The 27,136-nt window shown below is 31.8% G+C and overlaps 1 protein-coding gene across 3 annotated transcripts in view; it reads left to right on the top strand.

Annotated features, from left to right (window-relative positions):
* The window catches only part of LOC126887501 (gamma-sarcoglycan), a 762,843-nt gene that overhangs the window by 84,246 nt on the left and 651,461 nt on the right, over positions 1 to 27,136 (top strand). The window contains exon 1 of one of the 3 annotated variants that reach the window (XM_050655123.1): positions 23,714 to 23,823. The exons of 1 other annotated variant lie outside the window; for it this stretch is intronic. The gene's annotated coding sequence lies outside the window, so the exon portion shown is untranslated. Of the gene's footprint in view, positions 1 to 23,713; positions 23,945 to 27,136 lie in introns of those variants that run through there. One more of the 3 variants, XM_050655122.1, reaches the window with a different exon arrangement.

Genomic DNA, 27,136 nt, shown 5'->3' with positions numbered 1-27,136 from the left:
TTTAAATGCAGGGGCGCAACAGAGGCCCCCGCAGCGTGAAACTTGCGGGGGGCCCCATCTTGTCATCCGATATTATGTAAAAATCTGTTATTGTTACAGTCGAACCCGCTTATTAAAATATCTGTTAAAGGAATATCCCGGTTTAAGGAATATAAATTTGAGGACCCGAAACGTTTCTAGTAGCCATTAATGAATGGTTATTAGAATATCCCGGTTATAAGAATATTTTTGCTTGGCACGATGGCTATTCCAATAAGCGGGTTTGACTGTATATTATTTTACGTTGTGTGTTTAAAATTAAAATTGTTGATTTCTAAATAGACGTATTTGCCAAGTGAATCATCTCATAATATCTAGAAATTTAATCCCTTCCGGCCTACCAAAATTTTATGGTAACGACAATAAACTATAATGCTTTGTACGTGACGATTGAAAGATTTGAGAATTGCAATTTGCCGAAATGGGTTTTCCCTTTAATGTTTACCTACGTTTAGTATTTCGATACAATTACCCAGAGGCGTAACAGAGGCCCCCGCAACATGAAGCCCCAATATGTCAAGGGCCCCATCTTGTTGTCTAATATAATATGTAAAAATGTGTTTTTATATTATTTGCATACATACGTTTTTTAAGCAGTACAGTATTGAAAAATTGTCCACCCGAATTAATAAAATTGTAGATATATTCGCTGATAGCAGATAGTGCACGAAGAAAGTTGTTCATCTCGTAGAATAATACTAATGTAATCATTTAGTAATTTTTGTTCTATTTAATTCTACACCAATAAAGATGAAAAATGTAAGTCGTCATCAACAATGCATGAATACACCAATAACTTAGTAAATGACAGTTTTGGAGTGAAATTAGCAGCGTCACGACGGACGTATTTGCTTGACAATTTGGATTTAGGTTCTAGTTACACTCCACTTCAAAGTTGGATTTATGACGTTGATTGCTTTTTATCCGGGGGTGACACCCCTCCTTGGGGTGAAAAAAATACGTTTAAAATAAGTCCGGAAATGTATAAATTGACTAATTGTAAGCAACTATTGTTGTTCTATAGAGTTTCTTTATCTATGCTAATATTTTTCAAGTCATTTGCGAGTGAAAATGTTTATTAAAAAAAACAACGTTTTCAGACGGGGTTTTCTCAAATAACTCAAAAATAAGTATTTATCGAATTAAATATTAGATAAAGAAAAAATATTTGTAGCAAAAATATAGCTTATAAGTTTCAGAAAATGGTGTACTTATTCATGAAGTCTATCGACACAGTAAAAGCACAGTTGAAGCTCATGAAAAATTATTCTTATTTGTCCAATTTCAACCTGAAATAACCAAAAAATGAAGCAATTTTCGGGAAAAACTCTTAAAACTTTTTTTTAAATGTTTCAAAAAAAATCTTTATTTTTATTTTTTATAAAAGTTTCTGGCACCAAAACTATATGAGTTACGCTCAAAAAGTTGGCCCCTTTTTTGGTAAAAAAAAATCGTGAAAATCTGCCCCTATTTCGCACCCCAAATAAAATTTATCTTTAACGCTTTACTATTTACTTTAAATATTTATTGTTTGTATGATCTGTAAGTTTGACAGGTTCAAAGTTCTTATTTTTGAAAAAATTTAAAAGTTTTTTTATTTTGGAAAAGTGTCTTTTTTTTTCAAAATAACTTAAAAAGTATTAGTGATACGAAAAACCTCAAAGAGTAAAGAAATGTAGGTAGGTCTGGCTTTTATAAATATTTTGGCTTTATTTTGTTTTTCTGTAAGACAAAAATTGGTTGAGACATGGCTGTTTAAAATTTGCATATATGTACTCGTGATTAGTGACAAGGCCTTAAACTAGAACCCATTTAAAAATAAGCACTTTGAACCGGTAAAACTTACAGGTCGTAAAAAAGTTAGGTAATTTGTAAGGCGATAATGATTAGTTTCAGTTGGGGTGCTAAATAGTGGGACATTTTCACAATTTTTTACCAAAAAATGGGATTAAGTGTATTTTGAGCGTAACTGGCTTAGTTTTTATGCTAGAAACTTTTGTAAAAAATAAAGCTTCTTTTAAACACTTTAAAAGAATTCTAATGAGTTTCCCCGAACATTATTTCATTTTTTGGTTATTTCACGTTGAAATATTCAATTTGGAATTTGACGAATAAGAAAAGCTTTTCATGAGCTACAAGTTTTCTTTTACTGACTCGATAGACTTCATTTTTGTTTTACTTTTTTTTTATAAGCTAGATACATTTTTGCTGACAGTATTCTTTTCGATCGAATACTTACTCTTTGAACTATTTGCGAAAAATCGCCTAAAAACGTGTTTTTTTTTGTTGAACAATAAACATTTTTACTCATAAATAACTCGAAAAGTCTTGAGTTGACCACTTCGGTGGTGACACTGAAAATTACACGGTATCGCCATATTTTACGTTGATTTACTGGACTGTAACACATATAGGTATTTGCTACACATGTCGCATTGGGTAATTTTTTAAAGGGGGCCCCATTTTCAATTTTGCGCAGGGGCCCCGACGGAGTTTGTTACGCAACTGTTTAAATATAAGAGAAATGAATCCAGTGATTTATTTTTAAAAGTTTTTATATACTTCACTTGTTCTTTGTCTCTTTTTACTGTGTCCAGAAAAATCTTGTGATCGATTTTAAACATACTTTCCGACTAGACATATGAAATTTTCAAAATAGCTCAAAACTCAATGACAATGCATCATTCAACAGCTTTTACATGGATGCATTGAGTTTTTTAATTTGAAGCCATCTTAAATGCAAATACTTCAATGACATTTAGATCTCGTTGTAAATAAGTACGTTAGTCAATAGCGGATATAGCTCAGTGGTAGAGAGTTTGACTGCAAATCGAGAGGTCCCCGGTTCAAACCGGGGTTTTATATATTTTTAGTTTACTTTAATTAGATTATTAATATTTTACATCTTATTAGGTTAATATAATTGTTATGCTCTGTCTTTCTCTCTTTTATAAGATTGACGAGCAAATTCTAAATTTAATTAATTACTCAATTATTTTAATTACTGCTTATGTAAAACAAAACCAAATTTAAATTAACTTTTCTAATAAACTTTATTCTCAGAGCTATTTTATTTTTGATGCTTTACCTTTGGTTTGTGGCTTCTGGTATCTCTAGTTGCTTACTCCATCCAGGAAAAAAACAGGGAAATTAAACATACTCAATGTCATATAAATGTTAAAAATATTGTTTATTTATCCAATATACCATAAACATAGGATTTAAAAAATATGTTAAAATCTAAATTTGTTGCATCTATTTCTCATCTACTAAATTAAGCTTTAATTCTGATATCTCCTCTGTTTTAACAAAAAAAAAATTTAAATAAATCGTTATTTATTCTTACAAAATTTAATAAAGTTTATTTTTCTCTTTTTTTTTTGAATTGATTACTTATTTCTTCTTTAAAATTTGGAATGACTAATGTTATAGAACTGTTCAATACAAAAATTACGCAAATATGGTGTGAATATAAACAAACTCTCTCCGTTTCACAAATGATTTGACTAACCTTTTTGTTTCTTCTCCCACACGTACTTTTAGATGTTGCGAAAGGTCCCTCTCGTCCAAACTGCTTCACACACAAACAAACAGGACTCGCTCGAATTCTCGACTCAGTTTTCTCTCTGCTCGATATCTTGTGCAAATAGATACCAATCGGCTACTCGTTCTAGAGAAAAACAGGAATCTTCTTCGAGCACAGGAAAATTAACTTCTCAAACCGGTCAACGATTTCGTTTCAATTTGATTCTGCTCGCAAATGCCAATTTCACCACTTTACACTGACTTCTCACTTTTCAAAAAAAACTGGACTGCTGTCTCCAGATATTTTTTACACAGTGCCGCTTTTTTCTCTCCTCAAAATCAGACCCAACACTCTCATCCCTTCCATCCATAATTTTCCACCAATCACAAAACATCCTTTCTACCCAATACACCCATATTATCATTTCTTAAGAATCGATTTAATTTGTATACAACTTTCCAATTTGTTAAATTCTGGGAGACATCAAATTACTTTCGTTGCTAAACAAAAAGCCTTACATTCTAAACTCAATAAATTTGTTTACCACTTAACCTTCTTCGAATTTTTTTATAAAATATCTTATTGTCCATTGCAAAGCGAATTAAAACTGTATTGTCTAATCTGACCGCAACATTGTTTTAGTCCGTTCAAAAACCCATTAAGAAAAACCACCTTAACGATTTCACTTTTCCGCGAAAACACTGATTACCAACTAAATAATGCTATTACAATTTTTGGTCATATACAAGGCGATGAAAATCTATAATTTAGTGGTCCCTGATATAAATTTATTTACTAAATTGTTCCCAAAAAAAATTATAAAACAATAATATTAGCTATATTAAGGTATATCACAATTATTCTTTCGAAACATATATCATTAATTTTTACCCTTTTGAACATTTTCTTTAATTTATATGAGTTTAATATCGATTGCCAAATTCTTTTATACGATAGGAATAATTGAAACAACAAAACATATTGTGTTCTATAAATAATAAAAACGTCGTATTATAAAAAGCTCTGTTTTAAAAAAGTGTAATTATTTTTCTTTATCATATCACAGCATCAAGCGATTATTTATCGCACCAGTAACTAAAATCTTTATTATAAATAAGAAAATATGAAAAAAAATTTTTAAGAAACGCTTTTCTTTAGTTACGCGTGACTAAAATTAAAAATATTATAAAAAAATCAAATAAAAAGCAAAAAATAAAAAAAATTAATCTAACACATTCGTCAAAGAAAAGCGTGGCGCGTCTTCATCGAATAAACGGTTTTCGCCCCACGCTTTTCCTTAACGAATGTAATAGATTTTTTAATTTTTTTTAATTTTTTGCTTTTTAGTTGATTTTTTTATAATATTTTTAATTTTAGTCACGCGTAACTAACGAAAAGCGTTTCTTAAAAATTTTCTTTCATATTTTGTTATTTTTTACTTTTTAGTCTTACACTTTTCAAACATTAAAGTATATCGTCATATTTCTTAAAATATGTATAAAACATATGAAGTACTAACATGAAAAGTAGTCGGAATCGGCAAAAAATTTTAAACTTTATTGTTTATTTATGAAGCATAACGTAAACAATTAACGTAAAAAGTGAAATTATGTATAGTTCATATCATTAGCTACAATCCGTAAAAGTTTCAAGTTTTTACATTTTAAAAAACAAGAGAATTTAAGCAATTTCCATTAAAATCGTTTTTTTATTTAAACAATTAATAAACATAAAATATTTATTTTATTGATTATTCCTGTATTGTTCCCGCGAATGCATATGTCTGCAAATTTTCATTCATTTGAATTGGAGAAAAGGCGCTCAAATTAACGTCTAAAAATTTGACGCAAACTAGTGAACTAAATAAAAGCGTTTAAAAAACACAAAAATTATTGTCTGAAATTTTTAGAAATATAAACATTCCACTATAGTTTATGATCCCTTTGCAGAATCACGACTTTCATAGGCTGGTTAATTCAAACTATGTTTTTATATAAATTTAAGAATAGGAGACATTAATTACATCTTGCCAGTCAAAAAGTGGCCGCAAATAATTTTAATTAAATTAATAGTAATTAATTGTTGAAAATAAATTTTGTTATGACGTAGGTGCATGTATTTTTTATCAAATTAAAGCTATTTTTTTCTAATACGATGATATAAGGTTGCCTATAAAAAATGGCCGCAACTTAGGGTTGCCAGCAGTTGAAAACGGGAGTTATCCAAAACAAAGTGAAAGAAATCTAGCTCGCAATGCCACCGGTTTGACAATGTTTGAAGGAGAATAGTTCTTTTTTATTTTAGCTCTGATACCTCGCGTTTTTAACAGCTAACAACTCTCCCCATTTTCGAACATCTAATTACACATACACGTTGGTCGAATGAACTCTCTTAGGATTGGAAATTTGATGCTTCGATTCGATAAAAGTAATACATGGAAGAGTGAAATTGTTGATTTCCAATTTGCCATGTTAGTTTTTATTAGCGAATTTGCCAGTTATTCAGAAGTCTTTAGATGTAAGAGAAATGAATCCACTGATTTATTATTAAGATTGTTGAAATAAATTTGCATGCATAGACCTCGGCCCACTTAAAAATTTGGTCATTTTTGATGTCTTGAATTTTCTAAACTTGTTCGATTTAAGTGATTTTTGTAATATGTTATAGTCTTATTCTTTAACAATATCGCTATAATAATATTGCTGCTAACATGGTAAATTTTCATTGTATACGGGGTGTACAACTCAAACTGTATTTTTTTTCAAAGTTCGCATCACCCTGTAGAATATTTATGCATTTATAAAATACTGAAATTAAAACACAACTATAGCCTCAGGTTTTCTTAACATTCTGCTTTTTGATTCATTCGCTTATATTGGACCATAAAAAAGTTAGGTACTTTAACAATGAGCCATGTTTTTCATCAGTACAGGGTGTTTCTAAATAAGAGCGACAAACTTTAAGGGGTTTAAACTCTTACAAACTGACAATCTATTTATTGCTTTAAAACCGGTTGAGTTATGCAAATGCAATTTGGTGGATTTTAAGACGTGGTTATTGCACATTTTTTGACGTACAATTAAGAATTTAATATTCACCATTGGCGCGCAAACGGGTAATATGACCGATCATATTACTACTAATATACTACTAACTTTACCCAACTCCCTACCTAACTACAGCGATTATGCTCAGCCATCGCAGCGTGCAATTCAATCTCTTTGTCTATTGGATGTCACTCGCTGCCGGGGACACATCAAGCTCAGTACGTGAACCTTTCTTTCTGGGTTCAACTTCAATATTCTATCTCTCTGGTACTACAAGCCCAAGGGTTAATATTATTCTTTTGTGTATCAGCTTTGTGGCGACATACTTATATCAGTTGGACTTTTCTCTGGGTCCAACTATTATCTCAACCTATCTATGGGTTGCCGTTATCGCTGAACAAACGATTAAGATTCGTGCATGAACCAGTTAATCCGCGTGTGAAACCGGCATATGTGTTTGATCAAAACGCAAACAGTGAACAGTGACCGAACAGGACTGTGGGTGAAATTTTTTACGAACGTATTATCTGTATATCATAATTCCTCTCTAAATTTCCACTTGAACCAACAACCTAAAACATGAAATCCACACAACTGAAATTATGTAAATAAATTCATATTTTTAAACAATTTTTTAACAAACATTAAAATTTAAACAAATAAATAACCTAAAAAAATCTAGTTATCACATCTCAGAATTTTTCAGAATAATTTCTTTTCTTTTTTGAGAACGATTTCCGAAGTTGAAATCGAAACGTCACACACGGTAAATAAAATATATAACTTTCATTACACCAATAATTCTGGCTCAATCCAGTACTTAAGTAAAACTATTCAGTATTGTTAACAGAAAAATTAAAACATCCGTTGCGTAAAATTGTGTGTAGTTTCTCTATTATATCTCCCTTCAAGACGCTACCAAAGCCAGGAAGAAAAATCAACCCCCGTTTAATATAAAGTTATAACAAGTTTAGAGTCTCTGGGAACTAAACAGAAGTTGACACTGATATGGATATTTGATGGAGCTCTGCTGAGTACTATTAAATATTCAGAATACTTAAAAGGGTTGCCGATGTAGATCATACCAAGAGCATTCTGTTAATGTATGTTTAAACATTTTAGTTATGCTCAAGTTCTAACAAACTCGATTATTTTATATGCATATAGTTGTCGATACTTAATATAATCTGAGTGTTGCTTTAGCCACTGCGGATATGCTTAAAATTTAATTCTACTAAAATAGGGATTATGAGAGCTTCTTCACCCCTGATTTATTATACTGAATCCGCACCACCATAACGTAATTAATTATAGCAAGAAAAATGTATATGTAATAAAATTAGGCGAGCGGCACACCCCTAATTTGAGGCTTAGAAATCGAAAAAGCGACCATGATACTGCCGTGCTAAGCCCAAAGGCGGTAACTGATTTTTTATCGAAAATGAGATTTTTGTATTTTTAGGTAGAATAGGGTATTTAGTATATATTTATAAAGTCTTTGGAGTTGTAAAAGCATTATATTTTAAATAAAATTGCAATTTTGTTAGCGGTATCTACACTTTTCAGTTAAAATACTAAGCCATTTGGCGGTAAATGTTAAATACTATGGCGTTTTGACGGTATCTGCTACAGTTGCCGTCCATATACCTTAGCATATTGCACTTACCGCTAATCTACTTTAAAGAATGCTACGCCTACATTTAGAAACCGCCAAATCGCCTTAGTATTACGAAGTAAATTCGGCCTAACTTTACAAGGTTAAATTATTGTGTTAGTTAAAACAGTTTTGTTAGTAAAAGAAATAATTAGCGAGGATGATGAGAACTTTTCGAGATTATTATATCTATTGAAATGTATTTTCATTTTTGTTTATAGCGTTTCAAGGATTAACCAATCATGTTGTCCTAAACAATATGACTCTGCTCCAAGTGGATGATTTATATCTTGAATTAGGCAGTAAGAGATTTTCACATTTAAAAATATTCCTTTTTTTTTAATTAGGTTTTAAAAACTTAATAATATGTCCACACGCTGTCCACAAGCATTTTTAGAAAAAGAGACTTAAAATATTTTGTTTTTTTAGAAAATCAAGTAGAGTCGAGTAAGAGTTGTGAAACCACTGTAGACAATATTATAGAAAGGAGGATTCGAAACTGGTTTCTTAACTAGTAAACAGTGTTTCCGATTAGCTCTTAGTTTTTATCAAAATTAAGGTGGTTTTACTTGTTAGAAAATTATCAAAGTTGGTATAATAGTGTATTATATAGTGCTTAATCCGATTTTGGGATCAAACTGTAAGTTAGATCATCTTTATTACTATTTTTTAATCAACAAACAGTAAACAACGGTTATAAATACCAGTAACGAGGTAATTAAGTAGCTTAATTACTAATGAACCTGTCCAAGCACAAGGGCCGTAATCAGGCAACATAGGCCCAATATGCAGGAAATTTCAGAGGAGAGATCTTCTGAACTTCAAAATTCTCAAGATGTCATTAATCCATCCAATCAATCAAAATTATATTCAACCGCTCTGACTCAACCTAACAAAAAATTCGCAAGCAAAAACCAAGCCATTTTATTCAATTCACTTCCAAATACAAAAATTGAAGATTATTTAAATGCCATAGCAACTAAAGTCGATCCCAATAAAATTCTCGCCATTTCCAGGATTGTAAATGATCGTATTTGCGTATATTTTACTACTGAAGAAACAGTCACCGAATTTTTAAGAACAGATAATGGAACAATAGTAATCAATCAGGAACGTATCCAAGCCAGGAAGTTAGTCACACCAAGCGAAAAACTGATAATTTCTAATGTCCCCACATCAATACCTCACAGTATTATAGAGACTCAACTACAAAATTTTGCAATTCATCAAATAACTCCATTGGATTTTCTAAGAATAGGTACAACTAACTCTTTATTTAAGCATATCTTGAGTTTCCGACGCTATACTTACATTTCTCCTAAAAATCTGGAAAATATTCCTGAGTCTATATTAATTAACTATGAACAAATCAATTATCGAATTTATTTTTCACTTGAAAAACAGTCTTGTTACATTTGTAAAGAACAAGGTCATCTAGCCTCTCAGTGCAAAAAAAATACAAACACTCAAACATCTATCGAAAATTCATCACCTACTGCTCAACCAAATTATATCCAAAATTGCCACCCTATCATAACAGATGCTCAGCCAACTATCCATCCTTCACAATCTTCGCAACAATCCACCAGTCCACAATCAAAAGAAACAACCAATACTTCTCTATTTGATTCAAATCCCATTCAAACACCTATCCAGCCAGATAATGTTGAAATGAATAATCACAGTCAAAATCAACCTCCTACACCCTCTGACACTCAATCGTCTAAACGAGCGGTGTCAGAAATAACGTCTCCTTCAACATCAGTAGACCAGAACCCATTTAAAGAACCTCTGCGTAAATCTAAGAAAGCAAAAACTATTCCTGAAGATAATAAGACTTTAGCAGAAGATCTTATTAAATGCACTAGTTCTTTTTTCCAAGATAATTCTGACAACGGATATTTAACCCAGGAAGAACTAATTGATTTCTTTGAAAATGCATACGGCTCTGCAGATCCTCTCAGCATTGCAAAAACGTATACAGAAGATATCGAAGGACTACTCAATTTTTTAACTAAAATCCATCCAGCATTAACTCCCAAGTATCTGAAAAGTCGCTGTACAAGATTAAAAACTAAGATTAATAAACAGCTATTATTATCCGCTTTCTCTACTGATCACAGTGAATACAGCAGCGACGCCTCTGCTGAAATTTAATACAACATTCAACTGTATACTGCAATGGAACCTAAATGGGTATTACACCCATTTAGAAGAACTTAAATTAATTATAGCTAAGTTTAAACCATCTGTAATATGCCTACAAGAAACCCACTTCAAAGAAGATAACTGTCATAATTTAAGAAACTATACCCCGTATTATAAGAACAGAATAACTGCTAGCCATGCTAGTGGGGGAGTAGTAATATATGTCCATAACTCATTTAATACCGAAGTAATACGTTTAAGAACTGAGTTGGAGGCAACAGCAGTATCTATAAAAGGCCCCCACAAAGTCAATATATGTAATATTTATTTTCCTCCGAACTTAGACCCGTCCATAAAAGAAATAACTGAACTCTTCAATCAAATTCCAGAACCGCGTATTATATTAGGCGATTTTAATGCCCACAATATACTTTGGGGAGGTAAAAAAACAGATTCCTTGGGACGTAAAATCGAACAAATTGTTACAGATTCTAATATGAATATCCTTAACGATGGAAGAATCACAAGGTTCAATATTTCCACCGGCAATGGATCCCCAATAGATTTATCCCTCTGTGACCCTGTCTTACAACCAACTCTGTCGTGGGATGTGACATCCCATTTGCATGGAAGCGATCATTTTCCTATCCTAATTACGAACAATAACCATATCTCCTCATCAATTCCATCCAATAAATGGTGTCTGAAAAATGCAGATTGGTCTCTATATTCCTCTTTAATTTCACAAAAAATTTCTCAGTTGGTTCAGCCCTTTGATACAGACATTGATATTAACTCCAAAGTACTCCATCTCGTACAGTTTTTAACGTCAATAGCTCACGAGTCCATAGGTTATTCAAAATTTCCAAAAAAACGTGCTCCAGTCCCGTGGTGGAATTCCCACTGCGAAGCAGCAATTAAAGAGTCAAAAAAGGCGTTTTATAAATTAAGAAGGCACCCAACTTTAAATAACCAGCTAGAATTCAAAAGATTAAGGGCGTATTGTAGATACACCTTAAAGAAGAGTAAGAGAGAAGCCTGGAAAAATTATGTATCATCTTTAAATTCATCTACCCCGACTTCTGAGGTTTGGCAAATGATAAGCAGAATGTACGGGAAAAAATCATTTAACACCATTCATTACCTAGAACATCATAACCATATTTATTCAACTAAGCAAGAAATAGCCTCCGTACTAGCAAACGTATACCAACAACATAGCAGTGACGAAAATCTATCTACAAGTTTCCTAGCCCATAAAAATAAATTTAATAATGCATGTATAAATCTTGATGACCACAATAATTTACCTCTAAATGCCATATTTACGATGGATGAACTGTTAGAAACTTTAAACAAAGTTAAAGACACTAGCCCAGGGCCTGACAACATCCCTACGACATTTTTAAAAGCTATGCCAACGGAAGGAAAACAATATCTTTTGGATCTTTATAATTTCATTTGGACAAATAATATTTTCCCCATTGATTGGTACGATTCCATTATTGTACCAGTTCTTAAACAGGGCAAGAATAAATCGGACCCAGAGTCTTACCGACCAATCTCCCTAACATCTAATATGTGCAAAGTACTTGAAAAAATGGCAAGCAACCGACTAATGTGGTACCTAGAAGATCGACAGCTACTTAGCCCTATACAAAGTGGATTTAGAAAGTCCAGATCTACATTAGACAACATAGTGGATATTGAATCTGTAATTCATGAGTCATTTGGATGTGGTCAAGAATGTCTGGCTGTATTTTTTGATATAACGCGTGCATATGATACAATCTGGAGATCAGATATCATAAGAATCCTGTCAAGTTGGTTGATTAAAGGAAATATTATCAAGTTTATTAATAATTTTTTATATAGGCGAAACTTCAAAGTTCGAATAGACAACTTTCTTTCAGACTCTAAAATCCAATTAAACGGTATTCCTCAAGGGTCTACTCTTAGTGTTGCACTTTTCCTTATTGCCATCAATGACATCGCTAAGTCACTTAGCCCATTAGTCAAAGCCCGTCTATTTGCTGATGATCTTGTTATATTCTGTCGTGGTAAAAATATATCAACAATGACGACCCATATACAGCAAGCCATTTACAAACTAGAGAATTGGTCGAATACTACTGGCCTAGAATTTTCACCCACTAAAACGAAAGCAATGATCTTCAGTAAAACTCCAAAGAAACAAGTAAATCCACCGAAACTCTTCCTAAAAAATTTACCAATAAAGTATTCAGAATCGATCAACTTCTTGGGAGTAAAACTGGATAGCCGACTATCTTGGCAAAACCACATCCACTCTCTCCGTCTGTCAGTTCAAAACGGCCTTAACTTAATGAAAAGTATCTCTCATAAACAATGGGGTGCCGATTTCCAAACTCTTATGACTGTATACAAAACCCTAATTCGTTCAAAACTAGATTATGCTGCTGTTGCCTACAACTCAGCCAAAGGTTCACTATTGAAAGTGCTAGACACAGTTCATAATTCAGCAATTAGAATTGCACTGGGAGCACACTACACAAGCTCAGTTGAGTGTATGTATGTTGAATCAGGCGAACCATCCCTTCAACTCAGGAGAGAATACCTTAGCCTCATGTATGCCTTAAGAGTATCAACTAACCCACATGTACCTGTTTATAAAAACACATTTACAGATAGATTTCCATCGACATTTAATTGTGGGAAAAGATTGGATCCTCCGTTTTATCATCGAGTGAGAGCAACGTTACAGAGCTTAGACACAATAATCCCACACACTTACAATACTTTTAAAGTCAGCCAACACATATTACCATGGACAATTGCTCTTCCTGCTTGTAATACAAACCTATCTGCATTCAAGAAAGGTGACACACCAGCAAAAATCTTCAATCAGAGATTATTAGAGATATTAAATGGTTTTAATGATCACATCCATATTTATACCGATGCATCCAGATCTGCAAATGGAGTAGGAGCGGCTTTCACAACAGATAACTATAACAGTTCCTACCAGCTCCCTCCCCAAACCTCCATATTCTCAGCTGAACTCTTTGCTATCCTCCAGTCATTAAAGTTTGTTAACACACATGACATCAAATTCTCAATAATCATTAGCGATTCCCTAAGTGCATTAACGGCCTTGAGGCGGGTATACCCCAAACATCCTATCCTCCTCTTAATTAAGGCGGAACTCTTGATATGCCAACAAAATCAAAGATTAGTTCAGTTCCTCTGGGTACCATCACATTGCGAGATAAGTGGAAATGATAAAGCTGACACATTAGCAAAAAATGCGAGTGAGAATCCCTTAACAGACATCATAACTACTTGCGTTCATACTGATCTAAAGCAATATTTTAAAAACAAGATCATGACAAAATGGCAAACAAACTGGAACGAATCAAACTCTACATTAAGAACAATCAAACAAAGTATATCACCGTCGAAACATCCTACAAAGAGAAGAGACCAAGTGCTCATGTCCAGATTGCGACTTGGTCATACGAAGATCACCCACGACTTTTTATTAAAGAAGGAAGCCCCTCCGATGTGTTATGTGTGTGATAGTGAACTAACAGTGCAACATATAATAATAGACTGTCCCCTCTACGTTATAGAACGGCAACATCAGCAGTTACCAACTACAATTAAAGATTGTTTAAGTGAAAGTAATTCATGTAAGACTCTTAATTTTTTACGTACTATAGGACTCATTAACCAAATTTAATATACCTAAATTTTGTAATTTGATGTAAATACAGTTCATTGCTAATAACCCTTGTGGTTGAAGCAAATTGTAAATAATAAAAAAAAAATATTATAGAAAGATGACAATTTATTGTAAAGTAATTACAAGAGGTGAAAAAAAATTATGTTCAGCCTTTACAGGCGCAAGGTTTGTTTCATACTTAAAGTTTTCTGTAATTAACCCTTTGTTGGTCGTACATGGGATTAGCAGTCCCATTGATTGCATTTTTTTTGTTTAAATACAAGCTATTATCATTGTTTAACTAGACAATATCTAGTAGTCTAGTTATACAATGCTATTATAAATAGGTAAAAGACAATGTGATCATATTTTAATCATAACATATAAATAGTTTGTACAATACAACGATACAACTAATAAAATGTTAAAATTTGCCCTAATTACATTAAGTAATGGTATTTTAATACCCAATATGATATTGTGAAATACCCAATAATATAACAATGCATAATAATATTAGGGTAGGTGTCGGCTATCATAAAAATGTTAAAGCTCTATAATAACATGTCGTAAATAAATATAGCGAACCTTTGTCGCTAAGAATATAATGGCTGAAAATAGAAAGTGAAAAGTATGGTTTACAATCACATTCACAGTTCAAGAATTCTTTAAAACGCTTAACATCAGCAGATATCAATCTGAAGGGATTCTGTTTTTTCCTAGTATAAGTACAGTTTCGCCTAAAATATTAGACGCACTAAAAAGATTTTATAAAAAATGTTAATTATGAGGTAATACCATTGTAATACTAAATAGGTTTTTCGGTATGTACCAGACACAAGGTATGTTGTTCGGTTGTCTATTTAATTGTCTATATTGAATCACAAATGGAACATTATTATTAATGAACCAATATGTATTTATTGACTCTTGAAAGAAAACAGATATAACGACAACTAAATATTGTCAATTTGTTGTTGCCATATCGTGGCTCAACAAAATAATAACATTTAATAGTACTTTAATTCTTTCAATTTAATAAACTTTAATACACAGAAAAGCTTTTTATTTCATATCAATCACAACTGTAAACCACATACCGCTAATAGGCTTAGTATTATAGTAAGTTTTGATAAAACGTTTTAGCGGTATCTACCTCTTTTTATATAAAACTTTGTTTTAAAATATAATTAATGGTTCCCTTAATAAACTGGGGCATATATCCATGCACTAAATCTATCAGCTAGTCCATAAATCCCTAACGGGCCAAAATTGTAGCATTCAATTTTGAAATCGATTTTGCCACCATTTTTTCAAATGTTAGTTACCGCCTTTGGGCCTAGCACGGCAGGATAGGTGAATGGCAAATTTTAGTCATTCTTTATATTTTAGAGGTCGCTGAATCGAATACGAAGTTTATTTTTATCTAGAATTGGTGAAACAAATCAAATTTTATGCAAAAATGCGAAAAATCAATTTTGATGATTTTTCATATTTACCTCGCTGTACCTTTGGTCGCTGTAAATATTTCCTTTTGAAAATTTTAGTATGTCATCTTTAAAGAATTTTTATAACAATGAGATTTGTCATAAATGTTTAAACAAATTAAAAGAGAAGTTGTTAATTTTTAAAGAATTTGTCGTCAGGTTTCGTTAGTTTCATGTTTACTTAAAAAAGTTGGTCGACAAACTTTTTAGTTTATAATTTTAATCAACACAGCATTAAAATATAAGTCATGAGGAAGATTTCTGGAAAATTTCAAGTGAAACTATGCAATAGGAAAAAAGTTATGTGACTTTATAAATGAGTGGAACTCCCCCAAAAAACGCTCATTTCTCGAGATACTGACCACGGTGTGGTGAATGGCTAATTTTGATCATACTTTATGTTTTTGATGGTACTGAAAACGAAAATGAGGTCTATTTTGAATTTTAGATTGTCAAATTCGCAATTTTACCCTAAAAATTAAAAAAATGAAATATGTTTTTTTAATATTAAAAGTTGCACAATTTTTTTTCTATAAAAAATTTTGTTCTTTGTATTTTGTATGTTAATATAAACTTATAAATAATAACTATAAGACTAAAAAGCTAAATTTCAAATTTGGTCCCTCTACTTTTGCGATTAATCTTTGCAATTCAGGAATCTGCACCTTTTACTTTAAACAATTCAGAACTTTTATTATCATAAGACGGAAATATTGAAACAGGTCCCATTATCTTCAGAAAGGCAAGAGATATATACTATAAAATTTTTAGAAAATATTATTAAAACGGAATAGAGTTGTAGCGAGTTACACGCAAAAAACGTGATTTCATTTTATTTTTAGGGTAAAATTGCGATTTTGACAATGTTTTTCTGCGTAAAATTTAAAACAAACCTAATTTTCGTTTTCAGCACCATCAAAAACTTAAATTTTGATCAAAATTAGCCATTCACCGCACCGTGGTCATTATCTCGAGAAATAAGCGTTTTTTTGGAGTGTGCCGCTCATCTATAAAGTCATATAACTTTTTTCCCATGGCATATTTTGACATCATTTTTAACATTTTACTGCTTCATGAATTATGTTTTATTGCTGTGTTGGTTAAAATTATAAAATAAAAAGTTTGTCACTTAACTTCTTCAAGTAATATTGTTCTGAAGCTATTTCCTTGTGGCATTTTTATAATCAACTATTTTTAATGGGAAACAAGCCACAATTTTACCAAAAATGATTTTATTAACGTTTCGAAGCCCAAATCGGGTTTCGTTGTCAAAATACTACTAAAATAAACAAAAATGTTGTTGCTACGTAAAAAAATTCTTCTAATAATTTATTTAATCTGACTCATTTATATTGGCAATTCAGACGTATATTATACATTTTAAAGTAGAAGACTTTAAAATTATATCGCCAATATTTATGAGTTGCGTTCCTGGGACGACTTTACTAAAAGATAGTTCAGTCGATTACATAAAATCAATCCCAACTTAAGAATATCCGTCACAAAAAAATCATAGCATGTGATCTGTCTTTAAAAAGACAACCAAATGCAACGATGACAGTAAAATTCTGGCGTTAGAGATTCCATAGTAAATCACGAGGGAAAACCAGGAAAAAACCTCGTGATACTATCCCGACATCGTAAGTATTTGGTCTTACATTTAATTTACTTTCAAAAAACTAATACCAAATTCTGACTTTAATATGTTTCAATTATAAATAATATTAATAATACATAGATATACATTAAATATAACATATAACAAATAAAATATAACATTTGTACTCGATATGTTATTGACTTACTAATCGTGGTATTTTCTTTCCATTGACTTTCTCTTTTAGTATGGGTAACCACATCCAACTGCATTCTACCGAGGAATTTGCGACACAATTGGTTTTATTTAGCATAATTAGAGCCGCTTCTTTGATTTTTCTCTTTTTACTATCTGATTCTTTCAGGACTATACTTGAATCTCTCCACTGAACTCTATGTTCATTATCCCAGGCGTGTTGACATATTTGAGATCTATCAAATTCTCTATTTTTAATATAAGACTGATGTTCACTTATTCTAACGTTTAATGGTCTTGATGTTTCACCTAAATAAAATTGTTCGCATTCACAAGGTATTTTATAAATGCAATTCTTTGTTTTTACTTGTACATTGTTAGGTTTAGTTTTAGATAGAAATAAGAAATAAGAAACGTTAATAAAATCATTTTTGGTAAAATTGTGGCTTGTTTCCCATTAAAAAAGGTTGATTCTTCAAGTAAATAAGAAACTAACGAAATCTGAAAACAAAATGTTTAAAAATTAACAACTTCTCTCTTAATGAGTTCAAACATTTTGAACTAATATCATTGTTATCTAAATACTTCAAAGATGACAGAGTAATTTACAGCAACCAAAGATAGAGCGAGGTAAATACGAAAAATCATCAAAATTTATTTTTCGCATTTTTGCATAAAATTTAGTTTTTGAACATGTTCCACCAATTCTAGGTAAAAATAAACTTTACATTCGGATTCAGCGACCTCAAATACATAAAGAATAATCAAATTGGTCATTCACCTTAAAGTTGATTTTCGTGGTCGGTATAACGTAATTTTAGGGGTTGCTGCCGCTCGCCTAAATTGGTTAACATGCAAAGTGTTAATTGTTTACCATTAGTTACATTTAGACTTAACCTTTAGTGAAAAATCACAGATATTTAATACTTTAAATAAACTTGCGCGCATAGAAATCGGCCCACTTAAAAATTTGGTCATTTTAGATGTCTCGAATTTTCTAAACCTGTTGTCCGATTTAAATGTTTTTTTATTTATGTCATAGTCTTATTCTTTAAAAATACCACTGTAATAATACTGTCTAAGTAAATTTTCATTGTATACCGGGTGTACGAATCACACTTTCTTTTTTTCTCGAAGTTCGCATCACCCTGTGGAATATTCTAGCATTGATAAAATACTGAAATTAAAACCCAACTATAGACCAAGGTTTTCTTAATATTTTGTTTTTTGATTCATTTGCTTATGTTGGATAATAAAAAAGTTAGGTACTTTAACAACTAGCCATGTTCTTCATCAGTACAGGGTGTTTCTAAATAAGTGCGACAATTTTTAAGGAACAATTCTGCATGAAAAAATAATGGCAGTTTGCTTTATAATCGTATGTTTGCAAATGCTTCGTTTCCAAGATACGGGATGTTGAATTATTTCTTACAAACTGACAAATTATTTATTGCTTTAAAACCGGTTAAGACATGCAAATGAAATTTTGTTGGACGTTGGACTTAGTTTAGAAGGACGTTTTTATTGAACATTTTTGACATAAAATTAAAAATTTAATATTCACCATTGGCGTGCATACGGGTAATATGACCGATAATATTTTGGTGCACGTGATGCGGTCTAAGTTAATATTGGAACGCGGAAAGAGACGATTCTGAAAGTCCGTGCTAAAATCCCTGGAGAACCAATAAATAACAGTAACAAACGTAGGATACATAACAAAATTGTAAAAAGTATAATCACCTGTGAAGCATGGCAGATCATGGAACGACACAAGAGAAAATTTGAAGCAACGGAAATGGATTTCTGGAGACGCTCAGATGGGAAATTTGAGATTGGGAGAGTTAATAACAGTAAAATAACAGAAATCATAAAAGTAGATCATGCGATAGTAGAATATATTAACAACTAAGTTAGTATGCACAAGTCCAAATAATGCCAGAAAATCGACTTCCAAAACAAATCCTAATATGGCAACCTTATGGTAGAAGGAAAGGAGGAAGACTTCGCCTTAGTTGAAGATAGGCATAAATCGAGAAGTGAGAGATAAATACTTAGAGGAAAACCTATGGACGGACCCAAAAGTGGTCATACCATTTCTAGGTTCAATTATTACAGCAATGGAACGAATATGGAGGTTTGAAAGGTTCTAGGAGAGGAAGGGGTTGATATTTTGTGGAAAATGATGAGAAGAGTATATCAGGAAGAAATAATGCTCAATCCATGGTGAGAGAGTGTAATTTTCCATTGTATAAAGATAAAGGTGACCTTCAGGACTATACTGGACTGTCAGATAAAGAACAGATACAGAGCTATTTATGGATCTTGAGAAGTCGTACCACACAGTTCCTAACCAGGAGCTATGTAGAGGTGTGTGTGAGAAATGGGATCCACAGCAGTATGTAAGGCTGGTGAAAGATATGTAGAAGGGACCAACAAAGTAAGGACGTGAGTCAGATTGACCGAAAGTTTTCTAGTGATGGTTGATTTACATCAAGGCTCTTTACTAAATTAATCTTGTTATCGATGTACTCACAGAAAAGGTAAGGGAGCAGGCTCATTGGTCAATACTTTTTGGCGAACATATCGTATATTCGATGAGAAGTAATCATGTATCGTGAATAGTAAGGAACAGCGACCTCTGAAAAGGGAAACGTTGAGGAAGAAGAAGCAAATGAAAAGCAAAACACGTTAATTTCACAATCAGTCCATTAAAATGTTACATTTAGGTTGCATTTCTTAGAGGAGTCAATTTTATTTTTTTAATGTGTAGGGGGGTTCAGTAGAAAATTAAGTTCAAGTTTTTGGGGTCGCCACCCTTGTCCCCCGGCCGCCATATTTAAAAAAGGGGTGCAAGGGGTTTTCGCGCTGTATCTTCTAAACTAGCAATCCTACAGAAAAGTTAACGACACATAAAATGTAGCAAATGAAATTTTATACAATTTTATATCTATTACTTTTTATCATCAAGTGACCAACAAAAAAGTTGTAAACAAAAATAAGAGAAAATTTTGTAAGAAGTTTCCTTTTGGAAGTTATAACTTTTTCCGTTCATTTCACAATAAAATAACATCATAGCGATTTTGTAGAGGATTTTTCAATGAACAATTTTCGCTATAAAGTTGTTTAATTTTGGAGAACAAGCCTACGTTCTTTCCGATGAGGCTCCAATAAGAGCCGAAAATCGCGATTCAAGGGACTGGACTGCGCTCCGTATTCTAATTGAAAAGTAAGATTGTTTTGCCTTCGCATTGCAACTGAATTAAAAATAAAATTTTTATTTTATTTTTTGTTTAATTTTATTTATTATCTAGGTTTTACAGCACTCCAATCTTGACCAGATTCTCGAATTCTCATAGGAATACAATAAAAAAAAATACTTTTCTATCTATATATTAGTCGGGCGGCAGCAATCTTTATGCCGACCACAAAAATCAAATTTAAGGTGAATGACCAATTTTGGTCTATTTTTATGTTTTCGAGGTCGCTGAATCCGAATATGAAGTTTATTTTAGTCTAGATTTGGTGGAACATGTTCAAAAATCAAATTTTATACAAAAATGCCGAAAATCAATTTTGATGATTTTTCAAATTTACCTCGCTGTATCTTTGGTTTCTGTACATATTTCCTTTTGAAAATTTTACTGTTTAATCTCTGACGCCCGGTTCCACCAACGTGATCTAAGTAAAATCTTAGGTAAGTTTTGCTTAGTCAAAAAAATTTCTTAGTAAAAATTTGCGTTCCACCATACAAGTTTTTACTTAACTTAGCCAAGAAAAAACTTAAGTTATCAGAGATACCAACTTTGCAAAATTGTCAAAAATTCTTAACCTTTTGACTCGTTTTTAATGAAAAAACACCAAAAAAGAAGAAAATTTGTGTCATTTTTGACATTAATGTCATTAGACATAAGAAAATGTCATTTCAATATTTATTGTAAATTGTTATTAGGTATATGATTCTTGTCATCTTCTTGTGTATTTTGCGAAATTATTTGCTCATTTAAAATTAATCTAGTTGAGAATTATTAATTAGCTTAGCAATAATTTAGTTGCAAGTTTTAAAATATAACGGTTTAAAAATGTAGAGAGAGTTTTAAAAATTAAGGTATGTTAGTTCTGATTTGTCAGAGTATGGAAATACTTTATAAGAATAAGAAAAAAATTTAAAAAAAGAGTAAATTTTCTAATCAAAAAACGGGGAATTGGTTTCCTTGGTGTCCAAATACAAGGACATCATTGAAAATAAAAAAACCAATGGTGTGCATACCAAAGATAAAGAGACTACGTACACTACACTATATTATATTTACTATAAACTATTATATACTACTTTATACTATCTATTACGGTAGAATTTACAAAAAATAGGAATATATAAATGAAAATAAATCGCAAAAATGCGAGTTATCCTAACGTAAAATCAACAGCAGAAATTTAACCTCACTTATTTGTCAATATATGACAGAAGATGAATTTCAATGCATGCGTCAAGTTAAAATTTTTTACTTAAGTCGTCATAATAGGTGACTTAAGCTTAAGCAAAAATATTTGTTCTTAAGTAAATATTCTTCGTTGGTGGAACGAAACTGAACGGGACTTAAGTAAAAATTGTTTCTTAAGATCAAATTTTCACTTAAGTCACGTTGGTGGAACTGGGCGTGAAGTATGTAGATAACAATAGGATTTGTCCTAAATATTTAAACACATTAAAAAGGAGTTGTTAGTTTTTAAACATTTTGTCATCATATTTCGTTAGTTTCATGTTTACTTAAAAAAGTTGAGTGACAAACTTTTTAGTTTATAATTTTAACCAACACAACAATAAAACATAATTCATGAAGAAGTTTTTTGGAAAATTTTAAGTCAAAATATACAATAGGAAAAAAGTTATGTTACTTCATAAACAAGCGGCACACCTCAAAAAACGCTTATATCTCGAGATCCTGACCACGGTGTGGTGAATGGCTAATTTTGATCATACTTTATGATTTTGATAACAAAAATTCGTTTTTTGCTCTTCTTAAGAATTTTGCAATATGCGGTTGCGTCATTCTTCTTCTGAACCGGCGAATTTGTCCTCAAACAACTTCTTGGGCCGTTTCTATATATGCTTCGGGTTATAAGTTTTATAGTGGGGAGAAAGGTCAAAAACAGATTAATAATAGTATAGGAATGTTAAAATCATAATAAATTGTATGAATAAAAAATGTATATAGATAGATAAGTAAGCCTAACTTTTGTTTTTATTATATCCCTATGAGCATTCGAGAATCTGGTCAAGTTTGGAGCGCTGTAACACCTATATAAATAAATATAATTAAACAAATTTATAGTGGAAATTGTTCGCTGAAAACTCCTCTACAAAGTTGCTATAATGTTATTTCATTTTAAAATGAACTGACAAAAAGTTATAACCTCCAAAAGGAATCTTGTTAAAATTTTTTTACATATGTTTGTTTATATCTTTTTTGTTGGTTACTTGACGATAAAAAGTAATATAAATAAAATTGTAGAAAATTTAATTTGCTATATTTTATGTTTAATTAGATTTTCCGTAGGGTTGGTAGTTTACGAGATATAGCGCGAAACCATTTTGCACACCATTTCCAAGATAGCGGCCGGGGGACAAGGCTGGCGACCCCAAAAACTTGAACTTAAGCTTCTACTGATCCCCCCTGCACATTAAAGAAATAAAATTGACTCCTCTAACAAATGCACGGTACGGCTTAAAAAATGTAACATTTTAATGGGGTAAATAGAGTTATCCATTTTTAAATTCACTTTACATACAGTCTGTTCTATTGGTAATACGTTTTATTTGTAACAGAAAATCACCAGGACTTAGCTGCTGAAACATTAGCTTAAACAGAAACAACAACAGTTTTTTTGCAGTTTCATCTTTGATTATAAGCTCCTGATTATTTATGTGTAGCAAAAGAACACAAATTTATTTTCGTATCCAAAATTGGATTACTCCTACAACTCTTTTATTTTTACCTTATTTATCTTATTCATGAAAGCCACGATCAATTAACTCTTATAATAAATAACGCAAAGGGAAACTTTTCCCAACTTAAAAACTTGTCTTACCAAACAATTAAATTTTCTTAATCCATAAATTTGTCTCTGGTAATTCAAGAAGATAGTAATGAAAATATATTATCAGTCAAACCATCCAACAGAAAAAAATCTTTTGCGGTTTAGCGAGCAGCGTGTATTCTCCTTCGAGTTGACTGGTCAGTCCTGCTCATGCGCTTTTCCACGTTCAGCAGGAAAATATTTTGGTGCACGTGATGCGGTCTCAGTTTATATTGGAACGCGGAAAGAGGCGACTCTGAAAGTCCCTGCTGCTATCACGAAAGCACGTGAGCTTTTTGCGAGTCGGGATTTGAACAGTTTATGTCTTGATAAACAACTCAAAAGAGTAAGTTTATTTGAGCATTGTGTTTAAGGACGTGCAATATAACTATAAAAACATTATCACAGAAACTCTAAACATTAATAATTAAAAAATCGTTAATAAATTACTAATAGACACAAATAAGGTAAATATGGACCAAAAAAATGAAATAATTATTTATTGACACTTAAGATAAAATGGTTTATTTGAGAAAAGCGAAGTGAAATATACTTTTACATAATAAATTCTTCAACTAATTAGTCATTTATGGATTTATTTTTTAATAATTTCGGTTCTTTAATAGTAAAAGCTTTTTTAAAGTTAATTTTTTTTAAATACTTGCACTTTTATCACCTAGCTTCAAATTTTGTACTTGATTATATTTGCCAGTTAAGAACTTTATCAATTTCTTTAAGTAAAGTAGAAAAAACATGTTGTCAAATACTTTTATTCTCTAAAAAAACATTTATTCATCATAATCTGATACCAGGTCTAGTTCAGTTTTCTTCATCTTCCAAGGAAATATCCACTTCCAATTCTTAGGTTCTTAGATTCATGTTGAGGAAGTTAGATGACTGATGGAATTGCTGGAGTCTTTTCACCAATTTAGTTTGTCCCCCATCAACAGTGCTAAAGGAAAGTTCATTCGAGAGTGCATTCTTACAAATAAATATGCAAGAAATCTGATTTTCAAAATGACGCCATTGCATTTTAAATAAGCCCTTCACATTGTCGTTTATTAGCTCGTTTAAAGAAGCTATATTTTTAAAACCCATTTAGAGTGGAACCTCAATAAGTCCGGCCGCGGCCGATCCGGATTTTCGAAAATCCGGGTTAGCCGAAGTATATGATAAAAATTAATAAAATATGGTATACTTACAGATAAAGTCCAATATAATTGCAAAAACATGTAACACATATTTGTACAGTACTTCTAAACTACGTACAGTTGTACACAGTATTGTTTATTTCTTGGTAAAAAACTCAGTCAAAGTGAAAAAAATGATTGTTTGGTCTGATAAAAATCGGTCCAGGTTAGCTGGACTTCCGGGTTATCGGGGGCCGACTTAACGGGGTTCCACTGTACATCCATTTTGTTGATCCAGAACTTTTTACCAGATGGCTACAATATCCATTCAATTACTGGGAAAAATTAAATAAGATGTTTTTGTTTTTAATTTTTTTGACATGACATCAAACGTCTTGGTCACATTCCATAAAACAATGAACAGATACTGAAGTTTACAATCTATAGATTCAATTATTTGTGTATATATGTATTGCATGATTTCAAAATTTAATACTTAACATATTTATTTTGCCCCTGAATTTCCACTAAATGCTCTAATGTGTTTAATAATAGACGGCAAGATTAAAATGAACTTCAGAAGAAATAAAATTATCTCCGTAGTCCTTCTCAATGTCTCTTCTTCATGACATATTTTTGCTGTACTTTTAGCAAAGTCATGAATATGAAAATTATAGGTCCAAAATTATACCATACTTTGCTATTAGTTAATAGAGACATCAACAGGAGGCTTTAGAGATCGATTCAAATAGAGGCACTTTCTAAATAGATCCCAAAACATCAGCTTTTGCTTTATTTTTCGCTTGTCGAGCTTTATCTGCTTTTTAAGATGAACTTCTTTCTTACTGTTTTTCTTCTTCTCTAAAAGTGCCTATCATCTGGAGATGTTGGCGACCACATTGACCCATCTTATTCTATTTACGGCAGCTCGAAATAAATCAGTTGCTCTCCTCCCCTCAATCTTGCCTTGTAGAATCAACTGTAGCACTCGGTATTTATCGTTAAGCATAATGTGGCCGAAGTAAGCCAATTTTCTGTTCTTTACGGTGTTATATATTTCTTTGTCTTTTCTTCGCCTCTGGAGAATAGTTATATTAGTTGTGTGGTGTATATATGAGACCCTCAACATACGTCGGTAGCACCACATTTCAAACGCCTCTAACCGTCTTATGGCATCTTCTGTCAGGCTCCAGCTTTCAACTTCGTAGAGGACACTAAAGACGTAACATCTAAGAATTCTTATGAGTATATTGACACTTAAAGACAAGTTGCACAGAATTTTCCTAAGACTGTTAAAAGAGCTTCTGGCTTTTTCAATACGAGTTTTTATTTCGTAGCTATGATCCCAAGTATCCTTAATATTGCAGCCCAGATAGCATATTTTCTGTACTCCCTCTAGGGGTGTATTGTTTACGGTAATTTGGGCGTTTATGTTGGTGTTTTTACTAATGATCATTATTTTTGTCTTCTTACAATTTAGTTTTAGGCCGTATTTGTTACATGCTTTTACAACATTATCCATGATCCTTTGAAGCCCCTTCGCACTATCTGCCAGCAATACTGTATTGTCTGCATATCTAATATTATTATTTATAAGTTGTCCATTTACTGCAATACCATCTTATGATTCGTCCAAAGCCTCTCTAAAGATGCTTTCAGAGTATATGTTAAATAATGCTGGTGACAGTATGCAACCCTGTCTAACTCCTTTTTCGACTGTGAAGATTTCGGACAGTTCATATTCGAATCAAGCTGTTGCTTTTTGTTGGAGATATAAGTTTAAGACGAGTCTAATATCCTTACCATCGAGTCCTGATGTTTTTAGGATATCGATTAGTTTTCCATGTGCGACTTTATCAAATGCCTTCTCGAAATCTATGAAATTTGCATACACATCGCATATTGTTTTTGGCAACTGCAAACCTTGGGCTTCTGGTGTTTTGTGTTATCAAGCTAGTCACTTACTGCACATGTATCTGTATAAGAACTATGGAGCAGTATTTAAAAGAAGTTTAAAGCGGTTTATGAAACTATGACAATTTGATAGGTTGTATAATGACTTCTGAATTTTAGGTGTAACTTGATATGTTTTTTTCACTTTCTCTTTGCCACTAACTTTTAAGTGCCATCTGGTATTATGTTGTGCGCTTAACTCATTTCATATTATTTTGTCAGTTGTACCCCATAGCTTCTAATCCCCTTATTTATTATCACCTTTAATATATTCTTCTATGCTTTTTTTAACTATACTCCTATTTTTTAACAATCGTATAAAAATGGGTAAAACTTTTTCATATTTCAACATGTACGAAATTGCACACCAACTTTGAAATTAGATTTGCAAAGTTCTTTAAATCTGTAGAATTCGGTTAGATCTGTATGAGTAGGTACAATTTTTAGATTGTTGCGGTGATTGTTAGATTTTTTCATGGGTTTACCATGAGAATAGGTAACTAACTATTCAATTAGATCAGGAACGATCTGTTTTTAGGTGGATGTGAGAGGTGGCATTCGGATTTTTGCGGATTA

The sequence above is a fragment of the Diabrotica virgifera genome, chromosome 6, assembly GCF_917563875.1.
Source record: "Diabrotica virgifera virgifera chromosome 6, PGI_DIABVI_V3a".
Taxonomy (NCBI): domain Eukaryota; kingdom Metazoa; phylum Arthropoda; class Insecta; order Coleoptera; family Chrysomelidae; genus Diabrotica; species Diabrotica virgifera.
This window is presented reverse-complemented; position numbering and strand designations above follow the sequence as displayed.